The sequence below is a fragment of the Ambystoma mexicanum genome, chromosome 5q (assembly GCF_040938575.1).
Source record: "Ambystoma mexicanum isolate Mex_15411 chromosome 5q, UKY_AmexF1_1, whole genome shotgun sequence".
Lineage (NCBI taxonomy): Eukaryota > Metazoa > Chordata > Amphibia > Caudata > Ambystomatidae > Ambystoma > Ambystoma mexicanum.
Window position 1 is genome coordinate 700055334 of NC_090933.1, and position 13700 is coordinate 700069033.

At 44.6% G+C, this 13700-nt stretch overlaps 1 protein-coding gene across 4 annotated transcripts in view; it reads left to right on the top strand.

Annotated features, from left to right (window-relative positions):
* SULF1 (sulfatase 1) overlaps positions 1-13700 on the top strand; it is a 323346-nt gene that overhangs the window by 88059 nt on the left and 221587 nt on the right. The gene's annotated exons all lie outside the window — the stretch shown is intronic.

A 13700-nucleotide genomic window follows, 5' to 3' on the forward strand; every position in this document is an offset into this window, starting at 1 on the left:
TTGTCACCCCGAGTGGGACGGGTATGCCCAGACGTGGGTCCCGTGCCTGCTGGGCCTAGAGATCCAAGCTACTCCTCACTGATGAGGCCCAACAAGGCCGAAACATGTGGGGATGCTTGTGGTCTCGTGCAGAAGGGATGTAACTTAGCAGTTGGGATTGGACTGCCCCTTTTGGGGTGGGGCCAAGCCTGATTTGCATATGGTCTTTCCCTTCTGTAATGGCTTGCCAGGCGAAGAACGATGGTCTGGAGGGTGCCCAGAGCAATGCCAGTGGTTAAGATTCATTCTAAACATTCCAGCCATCACCTCTTTGTTTTTGCCATAAGTAGACCTGCCGGGTCTTGTAGGTAGCTCTTGCATGGCTCTCTTTTTGTGCACGTTTTTTAGGACCCATTCGGGAAGGGAAGGGTCTGCAACCTTTGGCTATGCAGCTATTTTGAACTACAACTCCCATGTGCCCTAGTCGGCACAGTCAATGGTGAGGGATCATGTGAGTCATAGTCCAAAACTTAAGGCGATCTGCACGTTGCAGGCCCCTGCATTAATGAATAAGGGCATGCAATAGGTTTTCAAACTGACTATATACCACTGGACCTGGACTCGCATAGGAGTCCTGTGCTTGTAGCTCGACTAGAGATTAATGAGAGACTTGTCACTGCCTAGAGCATCCAGGACGAATCCTTCTCAAGCTCTATTGCTGGAGTAGAATGCAGGAGTGAGAGAGATTCCTGTACTCTGTATTCTAAACACAGCCTTGCTATTGTTTTGAGAACCATTACCTCGTTTGCACTCCGACGTCGTTTCATGATCTGTAGTTTTGCTAAAGAATAATTGTGAAATATTCTAAAGCTAACACAGTTGCATTTGCTCCATTAACCCTTTATTATTATTTAGATTGTATCTTTGTGCTACATTGTAAGCTGAGCTCACTCATTCTCCTTTGTTGAGTGCCGCCTGAGCATTCGGCCTAGCTATCAAATGGTGAACCTGGTGTTTTTATAAGTCATGTGCTTGGCTTTAGATGTAAATTGTATATGTTCAGGCATCATACAGCTTACGGAATAGCACATTCAACCGCCCCAAATGTACATGGAGCTAACATACTAACGACGTGCATAAACTAAAATACATGATTTCCAGAATCCTTGTTCACTTTATGGATTATTCTGTCGCTTCCTTCTGCCTCTGGTTTTTGGGTGCTTATGCACTGGCATCAAGTTAAATAGCCGATTGTATTTCTGGCTACTCCATTTGTTGTCGTTTTTTTAGGAGCCATTCACACGTCTATGTTGGGTGGGTGCACAGAACAATGCTCTTTCATTTAGTTAAAAATGCTTGCTGAATTTGTTCTCTTGAATGACGTCACAAGTTCGTCAACTACAGGTGAAGAATTTGCTGGACTTGCATACGCTTGTACACTTGACCTGTGCTGGCAGCCCTCGTTCAATGTGCATCGCGGGTTCCCCTATAGGTCTGTTTGGGAATCCTGTGGTCTGCAGGGATTAAAGGACGCAGTTTGTGATATGCACCAACCTGAAAACCATCGGCTTCACCCTCCTCAAATGTCAGCTTAACGTTGCATCAGCTTGGATGGGTACCGTGAGCACTCAGTCACAGGAGAGTGTCTTTTCTGTCGCATTGGGCAACTCCTGGCTTCCTTCGAAACGGCCCCCACTATAGGCCCCTGAAGGGCTAATTGGAGCTACAGACAAGTTTACTGTATAGGCACATTCGCTGATGGACGTGGGGAATCGTTAGATTGGTTGGGAAATGCCCCATGGAAACAAGAAATCTCGCTCTCCTTAATGCACCGGCAGAGGAAGAACTCTGTCACGTTTGAATCCCCCGCAGGTTTGTAGGGCCTAGGTCCTAAACAATGAAAGGAAAAAACCCTATGGAACTGTCAGCAATGTTCACACAACCAGTGGGCAGATGTATCGTCATTGCATTCTAGAGCATGACATTTAGCATTAGGCAGATCCTAATCACTCCCAATGTTAGAGGATAAAAGGTGCAGAAGCACAGTGTTAATGGAACTCACAAATCACACAAATGTAAGATAAGGCAAATGCATGCACTACTACTGAGAGTAAGTGGACTCGGACACATTTCTTTTTATTTTTTGATTGTGTCATTGATCAAATAACAAATCCATATTAACTCCTAAAACATAAACATAAATAGACTTATACAGACATTTCAAAGTCCCTATTGTATCATAAAATACATGCATAAATAAACTTATAAGCGAATATCAAACTACATACTGAAACATAAAACATACATAAATAAGCGTGCAGTATTTCAAAATACATTTTTAGAACACATTTTGTAACTGCCAAACTATTGTGATAAATGAATCCAATATTTTGACTTGACACACTGAGCAATACAGACAACGGTGTAGGTTTCATTTATATCAAAGGAGAGAAACTGGCCACCGGTCATGGCTCTGTCCTCTGTGAGCTGGCCATTAATGTGATATTTTGCTGATATAGTATATAAACGCAATACTCTTCTTGGGTGAAAAGGGTCTTTTTAATGTGACCGGTCTAACCTTACAAGGAATTGCTCACCTGGCTCAATTGCCTTACAGACTAAACCTACCCAACTCCTTACATAAACGCACAACTTTAAATCTTTTTCTTGTGTCCTACCTCTTAAACACCCCGACTTACAGCCCCGATCATTCTGCTTAAATGTGCATTACAAAACATTAACCCTTTCATGATCTTCCCCTTACTCCCGCCAGTCTATACAGTCCCCAAGATCCTTTCTGCTTCTACCATGCAGCCTCCTCACTGTGCCGCCAGGTTAGCATGTGGATCCAAACAGAACTAACCAAGTCCCCCAACCACGAAGTCTGATATAAAAATTTCCATACTAACTAACTCTTGATTGCAAGGTATAACCAAGCTTCCATACCAACCTGCTTTCACCCCCCCCCCCCTAACTTTCCATTGCTACACCTTAGCAGTGGGGATTTTAGTGAGGTTACAAACATAGAGGGGAAGGAAGAAGGGGAGTGAGGTCCCAAGACACTTCCTCAGGTGCGCAGGATAAAAGCCTTCCTTGGTTGCCGGCTTTCTGGTCTGATTTGGAAAGTCATAGGAAGGTGGTGAGCTTTTGGAGAAACAATGAATGATCTCTGGATGAGATGTATAGAAGGCCAATTCTCTTGCACAGCTTTGGCTTGGCTTGTTTGTTCAGCTGAGGGTAGGTCATGAAGTTCTGGGCGAGTGGGCACCACATATCAGTCTCCTTTGAAGCGAGTCTTAGATTGGTGGTTCTAGCCCCCGATCCCTGTTTGTTGTGAAGCACAAGAATCAAGTAGCTTCTCTTTGTGTTAACCGTGGTCTGTTAATCTCTAAATAAAATCAGTTAATTCAAAAGCCATGTCCTAAGCGGTTTCCTGAATGCCCGGTGTTCTGCTTCCATGTGAGTTGATTACGTAGTGAGTTTCAGGGCTTGGTAGACGGTAGGGAGAATAAGGATCCTCCCTGCCCTTTCCTGCTGAAGATTGGAACTAATTCTAGGGTGATGACTCTGGACTTGATGGTTTCAATGCTGGAATTTCCTTGGTAGCCCTTTCCGTCGTAGGTGTGGTGAGCGATGTAGATGGTATTGAAAGCTATTCATTTATTGACCAGAAACCAGATGGGAGAGGGCAGCATTGAGGTAATGTGTTTGAATCTCTTCATTGTAGGGAGTAGTGTCGCTTGTGCATTTTAGACTATTTTTTAAAAAGTTTTTCTATGGTGTATGGCAGGAGACCAATATAGAGGATGTTTGTGTAGTCCAAATCTAGTTTGGACACGCGATACCATGCAAAGGTCCTGTGGCGGAAAGGACAGATGCAGTATTATGCATCATAGAGTGTGCAATTGAGAAAAAGCTCATTCTGACAATGGTTCTCACCTGTGGTTGAAGTGTGAGGCTGCTATACATTGTGATTCCGAGTATCTTTACTGAGTACAGTGGTACTGGACATGTGCCCATCTCATGCCAAGGTGGTGTCTGATGAAGCTGCACTGACAATCATGACGTCTGGTATGTTGGGGTTGAGCTTTAGTCTCTTTATTGTTGTATGTCTGTGCCAGGCATGTTTTTTAGGTCTGGTGTCTCTATTTGGAGTTTGATCTTGAGTTTTTAAATATTTGTGTGTTGCCTGTAGTTGTAGCAGGTGAAATAAGACCGACCTATGATTCCCAGAAGGGGAGTCATGTAAAAGTATAACAGAAGAGGTGAATTGATAGATCCTTTGGGAACTGCACAGGACAGAAAGCATGGCTGGGATCTATATGAGCCATGATTGTGTTTCTTCTGTTCTCCTGGAAAGGAAAAAGGTGACCCTCCAATGTCTTCAGGCTGTCAAGATGTCAAGTAGGATGAGTGTGCCCTCAGAGGTTTCATTTACGTTGTTCCTTAGTATGTTCCAGACTGAGCAAACGGTTGCTTATGTACCCCTTATTTGGCTAAACCATGCTCCATCTTAATAGGTAAGTTGTTTGTCTCAACAAAATCTGAGTTGGGCTGAATGAGTCTTCTGGTGCTCTCACTAGGTTGCCTGAGCTGATAGTTTAGAATAGGTCCTGTAAAGACGAGCAGCGGAATGAGTTTAGGGAAGGGGTGTTTGATGCCGACTGTGTTGGTTCCTTTGTTGGTTGGGGTGGTCCTTTACAATCTCAATGCTCTTGGATTTGTAAGATCTTCAGTCAGTGTCAGTGTGAGGGTTGGGTTATAGACTGCTGGGTCTTTAAATTCTCAGATGATATTAAACATTTACTTTTGGATGTCTTGTGCCGATTCTATGTAATTGGAGTAGTGCACATCCTTGGCTTTCATTTCTGCCCTGTTGAAACATTGCCGTAGGCAATTTTCTCATTTCCTAAGTTATTTTTCCACCAGTAATTTTCCCATTTTCTTTTTTCATGTTTAATTTGGGACATAACCATTTAGAACGTTTCTTACAGCAACCTTTACATACCTTTTTCTGTGCTATACTGTCCATGGCACAGTTTCGAGTGGTTGTGGAGTTCTTCATCTGGTGTTGTGATTGGCAAATCCACTGTAACGGAGGGTTTGTTTGCTTCAGGTCTTTCCATTTCGATGTTAGGTCATATGTCTTTACCATTGTGATCAGCGTGGTGAATACGCTGGACGATTCTGCGATTGGGGGGTCTCTGGAAAAAGTGTGCATGGGTTAGATAAGCAATATCCTCAGGGTAAGGTGAACCAGCAATGTGGGTGTAACTTCATAATTTATTTGAAAAATAATGGGGCAAGGTTTGCTGTGAGCAGCCTGCCTCATGCTAGGATTACCTTGTTGTTCAAGCCATAGGTTGAAGTTTGTGAGTAATGTAAAATATTTGCATTCAATTGAGAGGTTGGCGACCCCATCTGATTGTCTGCGAGTCGGGGGTTGGGCTGTAGCTTAGTGAGGAGGTATCCAAGCATGAATAGATGAGGACAAGTGATTCTAGGTCCAGGATGTTGTTGGTGGCAGGTGTTGACACTTCGGAATCCCTGTGAATCAGTGCTATCCCTCTGCATGGCATGATGCACATTTGGGCCCGATTCATGGAATATGTGCCTGGTTCAAAGTGAATTTGTGAACCGTGCAAAGTGTATTTTTGCTGGGCCAAAGTCATTTTGTACTGCAAAAATGACTATGCGCTGACTTTGCCCAGACTTTGCACTGCACAAATACACGGTTCTATGAATCAGGGTTTGTGTCGGTAGTGCAAAGTCACTTTGAACCGGGCAGATATTCCATGAATCGGGCCCTTGATCTTATAGCCTGGTGGGATGCTTTCGTCAATACGTGGCAACTGATCATCATTGAGCCAGGTATTCACGACGAAAAGGAGAATGATTTGGTTCTGAAGAAGGGCAACGCATGTCTAAGGCATGATTGAGCAAGGATTGAGCAAGCATTGATCAAGCGGCATCTAGTGCCAACCATTCCATTATGGGATTTTTGACTGTCCTCTAAGAGCAGCCAAATGATTGAGGTACTGTGCGATTTAAATGTGGTTCTGAACTCTCCTCCAATTTCTAACGAGTGAGGAGAAATGTTGAGTTCCACGATTATGAAAGAAAGACGATTCTTTTATGTGTTGGCATTCAAATGTAACTTTGTTGCACGGGTATCTCAATTGTGTGAATGCAAGCACTGACTCTTAAGAACCTGCATTTGGGTTTATGATAGTACCGTGACACTGATGAGAGCATTTAATAACATATTCACTTGAATGACTACATACAAAATTATATGAAATGATGATCATACTTGGCATAGCAAAGCAACTTTAAACTTGCTTCCACTCCTACCAAGTGCTGTCAGTTTGCTGAAGCTCCTGCACATGCCCTCTTTCAAGGGAATACCAAGAATTCATTTGGAGGCATTGACTGCGAAAGGAATTTTGTATCATTTCCAGTAAGCCAAAAGTTCACCTCCTCAAGACAGGCGTGCCAGAACAGCTGTAAATTGTTTGACGTACAGCCTAAATATGATGTCTTTCATGTGCATAGCATATCATTAACACAACCACATTTTCGTGGAGCATAATTATGCCTTTGATCTATTACAATTGCGGTGTTGGAGATATATCTGTCAGGGCAAGCTCCTTATGAAAGAGAGAGGGGAGGCCCGTCATTTAATCACTGAGACGAGTCTGTCGTACCATCCAGGGTGGAAATAGTACCCACCTGAAAAGAACGAGCATTGCCCGCCTGCACGCACAGAGAAGCAAGCCACATGGACGCAGCTGGAACGCAGTTGCCCCCTGGGCTAGCGCAGGGGCACAGAGGGAAAGGGGAGGCTGTGCCAGCGAGCTTGGCTGTCTGTGAACGACGAAGGGAAAAGATATACAACTGGCAGCTGCCAGTTACGTGTTTGAACGTTCGGCGTATTTGCACCCACAGACTTGTAAAGGCAACCATGCATTTTTTTTTAGCCACTGGAAGTGATGGTTTCTGGACTTGCTTCTTCCCTTCACTGCCTCAAAACCATTATCGTTACATGTGGGATCTCTGCAGTGGTAAACCGGCCCCAGCACATTTTATTTGCAGCATGGCACTGCTTTCTAGGCATCAATAAGTATACGCTGGATCTATGAATATAAGGATGGGGATAACTGGATTGGATGCGCTTAGGTATCCGAGCTACATGACCACTGCACAGCTGTGTGGAAGCTGAGATTTACCCCTAAATCACTGCAAATTGAGAACATAAAGGGCCCGATTCATGGAATATGTGCCCAGTTCAAAGTGAATTTGCACTGTTGACACAAACACTGATTCATGGAACCGTGCAAAATGTATTTTTGCAGTGCAAAGTCTGTGCAAAGTCAGCGCATAGCCGGTTTTGCAGTACAAAATGACTTTGCCCGGACTTTGCACAGTTCCATGATTCAGGGTTTCTGTCAGCAGTGCAAAGTCTTTTTTCAGCAGTGCAAATTCACTTTGAACCAGGCAAATATTATATGAATCGGGCCCAAAGAGTAGGGCTTCCTGATGTGTGTGCTTATCTAGAAAACATATAACAACCGCAAGATGCCGTGAATGCAAATTCAAATGTTTAATTCAATGTCCCAGTATTCTCTTTGCATATTCCTTGTTTGCCTTTGCCGACACGTATTTCGACCCTTGGCCGTTCTCTATGCACAATATATATAAATATACAGGATAGAACACTCAAGATTGAAAAAAGCAAAATAAATAAATAATATCCAAGGCACAATCAAATTAGGTTCCATTAACAATAAGCTATCATTGTTGGTTGACATTACCATTTGTGCAGAATAGTTGATTCAATTTTTGTCAGGCGAATTTGAGGAAGGAAAACAAAATAGTTTGTACATGAAATTGGAACAATCTCGAGGCCAAATAATAAAGTTTCAATGAAATAAACTTTGGAGTCGATGAGCTTAGAGAGAACGGTAAAGCCACCATACTCCTCCTCCTAGACCTCTCGGCTGCATTCGACCTGGTCGACCATACTATCCTATGCACTCACCTTAACACCGACGCTCACTTCTCCGATGATGCCATTACCTGGATCAGATCCTTCCTAAATGGCAGAACCAGGAGGATTTTCTCGCCCACAGCAGCAGCAGACCGTATACCTATCACCTGTGGCGTGCCACAGGGCTCATGTGTCTCGCCCACATTGTACAACATTTTTACCAAGCCCCTTTTACGATGATCTGGATCATCTTGGTATCACCTATGCTAATTATGCAGATGATACCCAGATCCTCCTCCCGCTTTCTGGGGATTATGAAAAGGGTTTGGCCTTGGTGAATAAAGTGTACATCATCATCCAGGCATGGATGGCCACACACGGACCATGCCTGAATGATGATAAAACCAAACTCATCATCCTGGGCACCACCTCTAGCCTAAAGAAACTAAGCCCTGTCTATTCCTCATTCATAATCAATGGTAACAGTATCAAAGTAGGACAAGAGGTAAAAATGCTGGGTTTCTACCTGGACTCAAATCTCTCATTCACTAAACAGGTCAACTTAGCCTCCTCTACGGCCTATATGTGTAAACTGATCCTCACAGCTAAGCCGTTTCTCTCCGATACTAGCTGCACGACCCTAGCCAGAGCCCTCATCTTGTCTCACCTGGACTACTATAACACCCTCTATCTAGGGTCTACCAAAGCTATTACCAGAAAAAGCCAAACCATACAAAATAATGCCCTCAGAGCGGCATTAGGCATCTTCAGAAGAGACCACATCTTTGCGAGCAGCCGTCAGAATAACTGGCTCCCAATCAACGACAAATTTCTCTTAAACTGTCACTTACTCACAAATCTCTTAACAACGCTGCGCCCATAATACCTGGTGACAGATTCCACAGACAGACTTCCTTGAGACCCTCCAGAACAGCCTACAAAGATTGCCTCTCTATTCTAACTTCAATCGCTACACAATAGGTGGCAACAGCTTCCCGGTGAAAGCAGCCAAACTGTGGAACCGCCCTACCTCCCACTCTGAGAACTGACCTTCCCTACCAAAACCTCCGGACTAAAGCTATCCTATGGCACCACCTCTCCACCCCATTGTTTATTTGTACATACTTTATTTTACCTACACTTGTATATACCACCAATGTCAGTAAGTTGTTTGCTTGCTCCTGTACTTTTATTTTTATATATATTGTACTTCTACTTGTATGTATATAATTACACTGTTGTAAGTAAGCTTCGCATATACATGTAACTGCTGCGCCCTGTTACCTGAGGGTATGTTTGCGCATTATAAATAATAAAACGAACATAGTGCTGGTGATATACTTATTGGGTACATCTCTATTTCCATACCTTTACGAGATACATAGTAGTTTGCGATGTGGGTCACATGATCTCTTCACACATAGTTATGATGATTAACACAACTCGTTTAATCTCGAAGTATAGAATAACCCGAGGAGAAGGGCTCACCCTGATGTGTAGCCGTTGTTAAATGATAGCCCATTGGTGAACGGCATGCTGTGTTGATGACAGTAATCTTGCTACTTTCATCATTAACAAAGCATGCCTTTCACCAATTGGCTATCATTTAACAACGGCTACATTCCTAATTAATACCACATTACACATCAACTCCATCAATATGCTTGTCAGCTCTTATTTTAGAGATGCAATAACAATGATTGGCGCTATCAGGCCAGACACATCATTAAGTGCACGTATCAGGGTGAGCCTTCCTCCTCAGGTTATACTGTACGTAGATCTGACCCAGGTTCAAATAATGAAACACAGCAGTGCTCCTTGATTCTTTTATTTAACAAGTTCTTATAGAGTCTTAATTGGAGCAGCCATCTCACAATTCAGTCTGTCATATGTTACCGTTAGTTCTAGCAATAATCAACTGTCTATATGATGTGATGAGGCATTTGTAACGCGCCTATACACAAGTGTTTCAAGGCGCGACGAGGCAAGGGAGGGGGGGACAGAGGGAAGACAGACAAGGATCCTACTAGGCCAGGTGTCATTCAGATCGCGCAAGTGCATGGGAACAAGGGGTGGGGAAAGTGCAGGGGGAAAGGGGAGGGATAGTGCACTACATGGGATGATAGAATAAATAAACAATTACGGCCAGCGGGGGGCAAGTGCAAGGGTAAGTGCAGACAACCAGTGTCAAGTGCTGGTAGTGGGACTGTAGGGATACAGAACAGTCCCCAAGTGTGGGGGTTGACATGAAGGCAGTGCAGGTGTGCGACTGGCAGGGGAGGGGACCTGAGCCCGAGATCCGAAGGTGGCCAGGTAACCAGTGCAGTTTCAGTTTCAGCCAGGAAATCAGCAGGGGAGAAGAGGAGAAAAAGCAGAAGCAAAGCGAAAGGTTTTGAAGTGCCTCCGGAACCGGAGATGATTCTCCTAAATTTTCAGGGAGGCAGGGAGCCTGTTCCATAGGGAGGCCCCAGCCGAAGAAGGATATCTAGCACCAACTCATTGCTTGGAGAAGCAACTGACCCTGAGGGAGTTGGAGGCGGATGAGCGAAGAGCTCGAGAAGGAAGATATTTAGGAAAAGAGAGTTGAAGGTATTGAGGCCCCAGGCTCCAGAAGTCCTTGTGGACAATGCAGACAGTTTTGAACTTGATCCTCGCAGCCACTGGGAGCCAATTGAGAGATTTCAGTCCTGGAGAGGTATGATCTCTGGGCTTGAGTCCAAGGACCAGTCTTGCAGTCCTGTTCTGGATGAGTTGCAGAGGGCGGAGAGTAGAAAGAGGCTGTTGTAGTATTCCAGCCTAGAGAGAACCAGAGCTCTGGAGACAGTGAGCTTTTGGGGGAAGGAGAGGAAAGGAAGAATACCTCTGAGGAGGTGCAGCTGGTAGTGCGACTTTTTAGAGACGTAAGAGATGTGTGGAGTCGAAGATGACCCAGAGGTTCTTGGCCTCACAGGTGGGAGCAGGAAGAGGGCCAAGAGAGGCCGGCCAGAGAGTGGCAGGAAAGAACAGAGCGCGTGTGCTGATGAGGAGAATCTCCATCTTACTGGCATTAAGGCAGTGATCATTGGCGGCACACCACTCCTGGATGGTAGACAGACAGTCCGAGATGAGAGAGAAGAGGTGGCTGAGGGTAGCCTGAAAATGAGCTGAGTGTCATCCGCATAGCACTGGAAGTTGGGGCAGAGCGCGGAAATGCGGTGGGCAAGAAGTGCCAGGTATTGGTTGAACAGCCAGGGAGAGAGGTTAGACCCCTGGGGAACACCACAGGTAGAGATAGAGATGGCGGTATGGAAGGACCCAAGTTGAACCTGGGAGGGTCGATCAGAGAGGAAATAAGTCAGCCACGCCAGGGCCTGACCGCTGATACCCAGGTTATCACGGAGACAGTTGAGCAGGATGGCATGGTTGACCATGTCAAAGGCAGAGGAGAGATCAAGTCAGATGAGGACACAGGGGGTGTTGGAATAAATGTTGGAGAGCAGGTCTTCACGGATGTTCAGCAGAGCAGTTTCCGTGCTTCTGGCAGCTCTGAAGCCAGACTGATGATCACAGAGACAAACAACAGTCAGTGTGAAGATGGAGCTGGGAGATGTCCATCTTTTCCAAGAGTTTGCCCAGGAAAGGAGTGATGGAGATTGGGCAATAGCTAGCTGGAGAGGACAGGTCGGCAGAGGGTTTCTTAAGAGTATGCACAAGGGAGTGCTTCCATGGGGAAGAGAAGACTCCAGTGGCAAAGGAGTGGTTGCAGAAGTCGGCCAGAGCAGGACCCAGGGAGTCAATGTGGTCTTTGATGGTTTTGGAGGAACAGGGATGAACCTGTTTTGACGAGACATTCGTAGATCGGATTTGTATAGAAACCTTGTCTGGGGAGAACAGGGGAAAGGCGGAGAAGGAGGGAGGAGAGGTGGCTGAGCAAGGGCCAGGGGAAGAGGAGGGAGGGGAGAAGGTGAGAGAGAAGACAAGATGTCCTGAGTTTTAGAGATGAAATGAGAAGCCAGTGCCATGCAGATGGCCTGGGAAGGGACAGGAGAGGTAGAGACTGCGACAGGATTGGCCCTATATGATTGGTCGGTGCTCATGCAGCAGACTGAATGACGTTGATGCAGTGACTCAAAGAAAAAAATTATTTGTGTGTATAGTGAGCAGCGCGGTGGGCCAAAGCGTTCGTAGGCAGCAATCCTTTTGGAATGCTATTGCTCATAAATTGCTTTCCAGTTCATCCAAAATAGTTTGTTCAGCAATGATGCAATATCACAGGAGTTGTACCAACAAACAATAGATATCCTGTCCTGCTTCTCTAGTTTAACTACTGGTGCTCCTTGGAGTAGCGAGTACAATTGTTCATTATTGAAAGCAGGCAACACTTGAAAATTTCATAATTCGAAGCATAGCTTGTAATTTCTTAAGCAGCACATATGGGGGCACAGAATGAAAATAAATGTCCCATAACCTGCCTCATTTTCCTAAAGAGAGTGATCGTGGGACTTTGTCAGTTTCCAGAATATTGTACGATTTCTGAGTGAAAGGAACCAAAGTGAAAACAATGATTATTTTCTTAGATTTTTGATCCATTGCAAGACTCCTTTGTATGGCATCCCACCGTGGCACCCCCCCCCCCCCTCAACCTTCCAGACCAGAGGGAACATTTTAAACCAACACGACCTCTTCAACCAATAAATGACCCAAGCTGAAGCAATTATCTACAAATGTGTCTACCTGAAAATAATCCTTGGCTCCAGTAGAGTTTCCCAACGTTCCCCACCCATCCAAGCCTGTGACTATCACATCTGGAATACTACAATATCTTGCTCTTAGGACTAGTAATAAACATCAGCCGGTCCCATGTGTGGTGAAAAAGCTAGCTATGTGACCTCTGTGGCCATGACCTTAGGGAAACTGCTTTTATGCCCACCCGATTGCTCCCGATCAACCAAAGGACACTTCTTGAGGATCTTTCCTTGGTCTATTAATTGGGGTACACATTTAGTTTTTCCTACTTGTTAAATCCAAGAAAAAAACACAACTGCATTCGAAGATCCACTTCCAACTTTGACCTAGTTTTTCCCAATTTCAGGAAATATAATTAATGCCAGAGAACAGGAGCCGCTCAGGAGACTGTGCTCTTAAACACCTTACCTTCAATTTTATCTGACATGAATGGAACATTCATTTTTACGTATTTAAATTCCACAAGCAGTTTAAACACCATTGTGTTCAATTCTTCATAACTGTCCTCCTTCCCCTGGAATGGTATGCAAGGGAAGGGTGGGAGCAAGATAACCGATGACCCCACCTTGCCCAAAGATATCTGAAATATGTACATATTCCATCAAAATACTGGATCTATAATAAGGGATCACACATTAAGTATTTATCAAGAATGCACTCTAATGCACACTTTTGTAACAAAAAATGATTACATGCGCCAGCCATTCAGAATCCGTGGTGGGGTAGACACGATAATTTAAAATGCATGAGTTAGGCACAGTAGAATAACTGTATATGCTTAAAGAATTATTAAAGAATTAGTGTTGGAAATGAGGTGGAAGCTGCTGTGTCACAGCAGGCAGGCCACTTGGCAAAGTAGGTAAGGGGCATTTTCCCTGTGGCTAGTGTGTGTGTGTGTGTGTATCCAAGTTGGGAAGGTGTTGGCAGACTTACAATGATGGGAATGGAAATCTTTTCCTCAGCTCCCAGGGCCTGCTGGGATCAAGCTATGCACTGCATAAAGCCG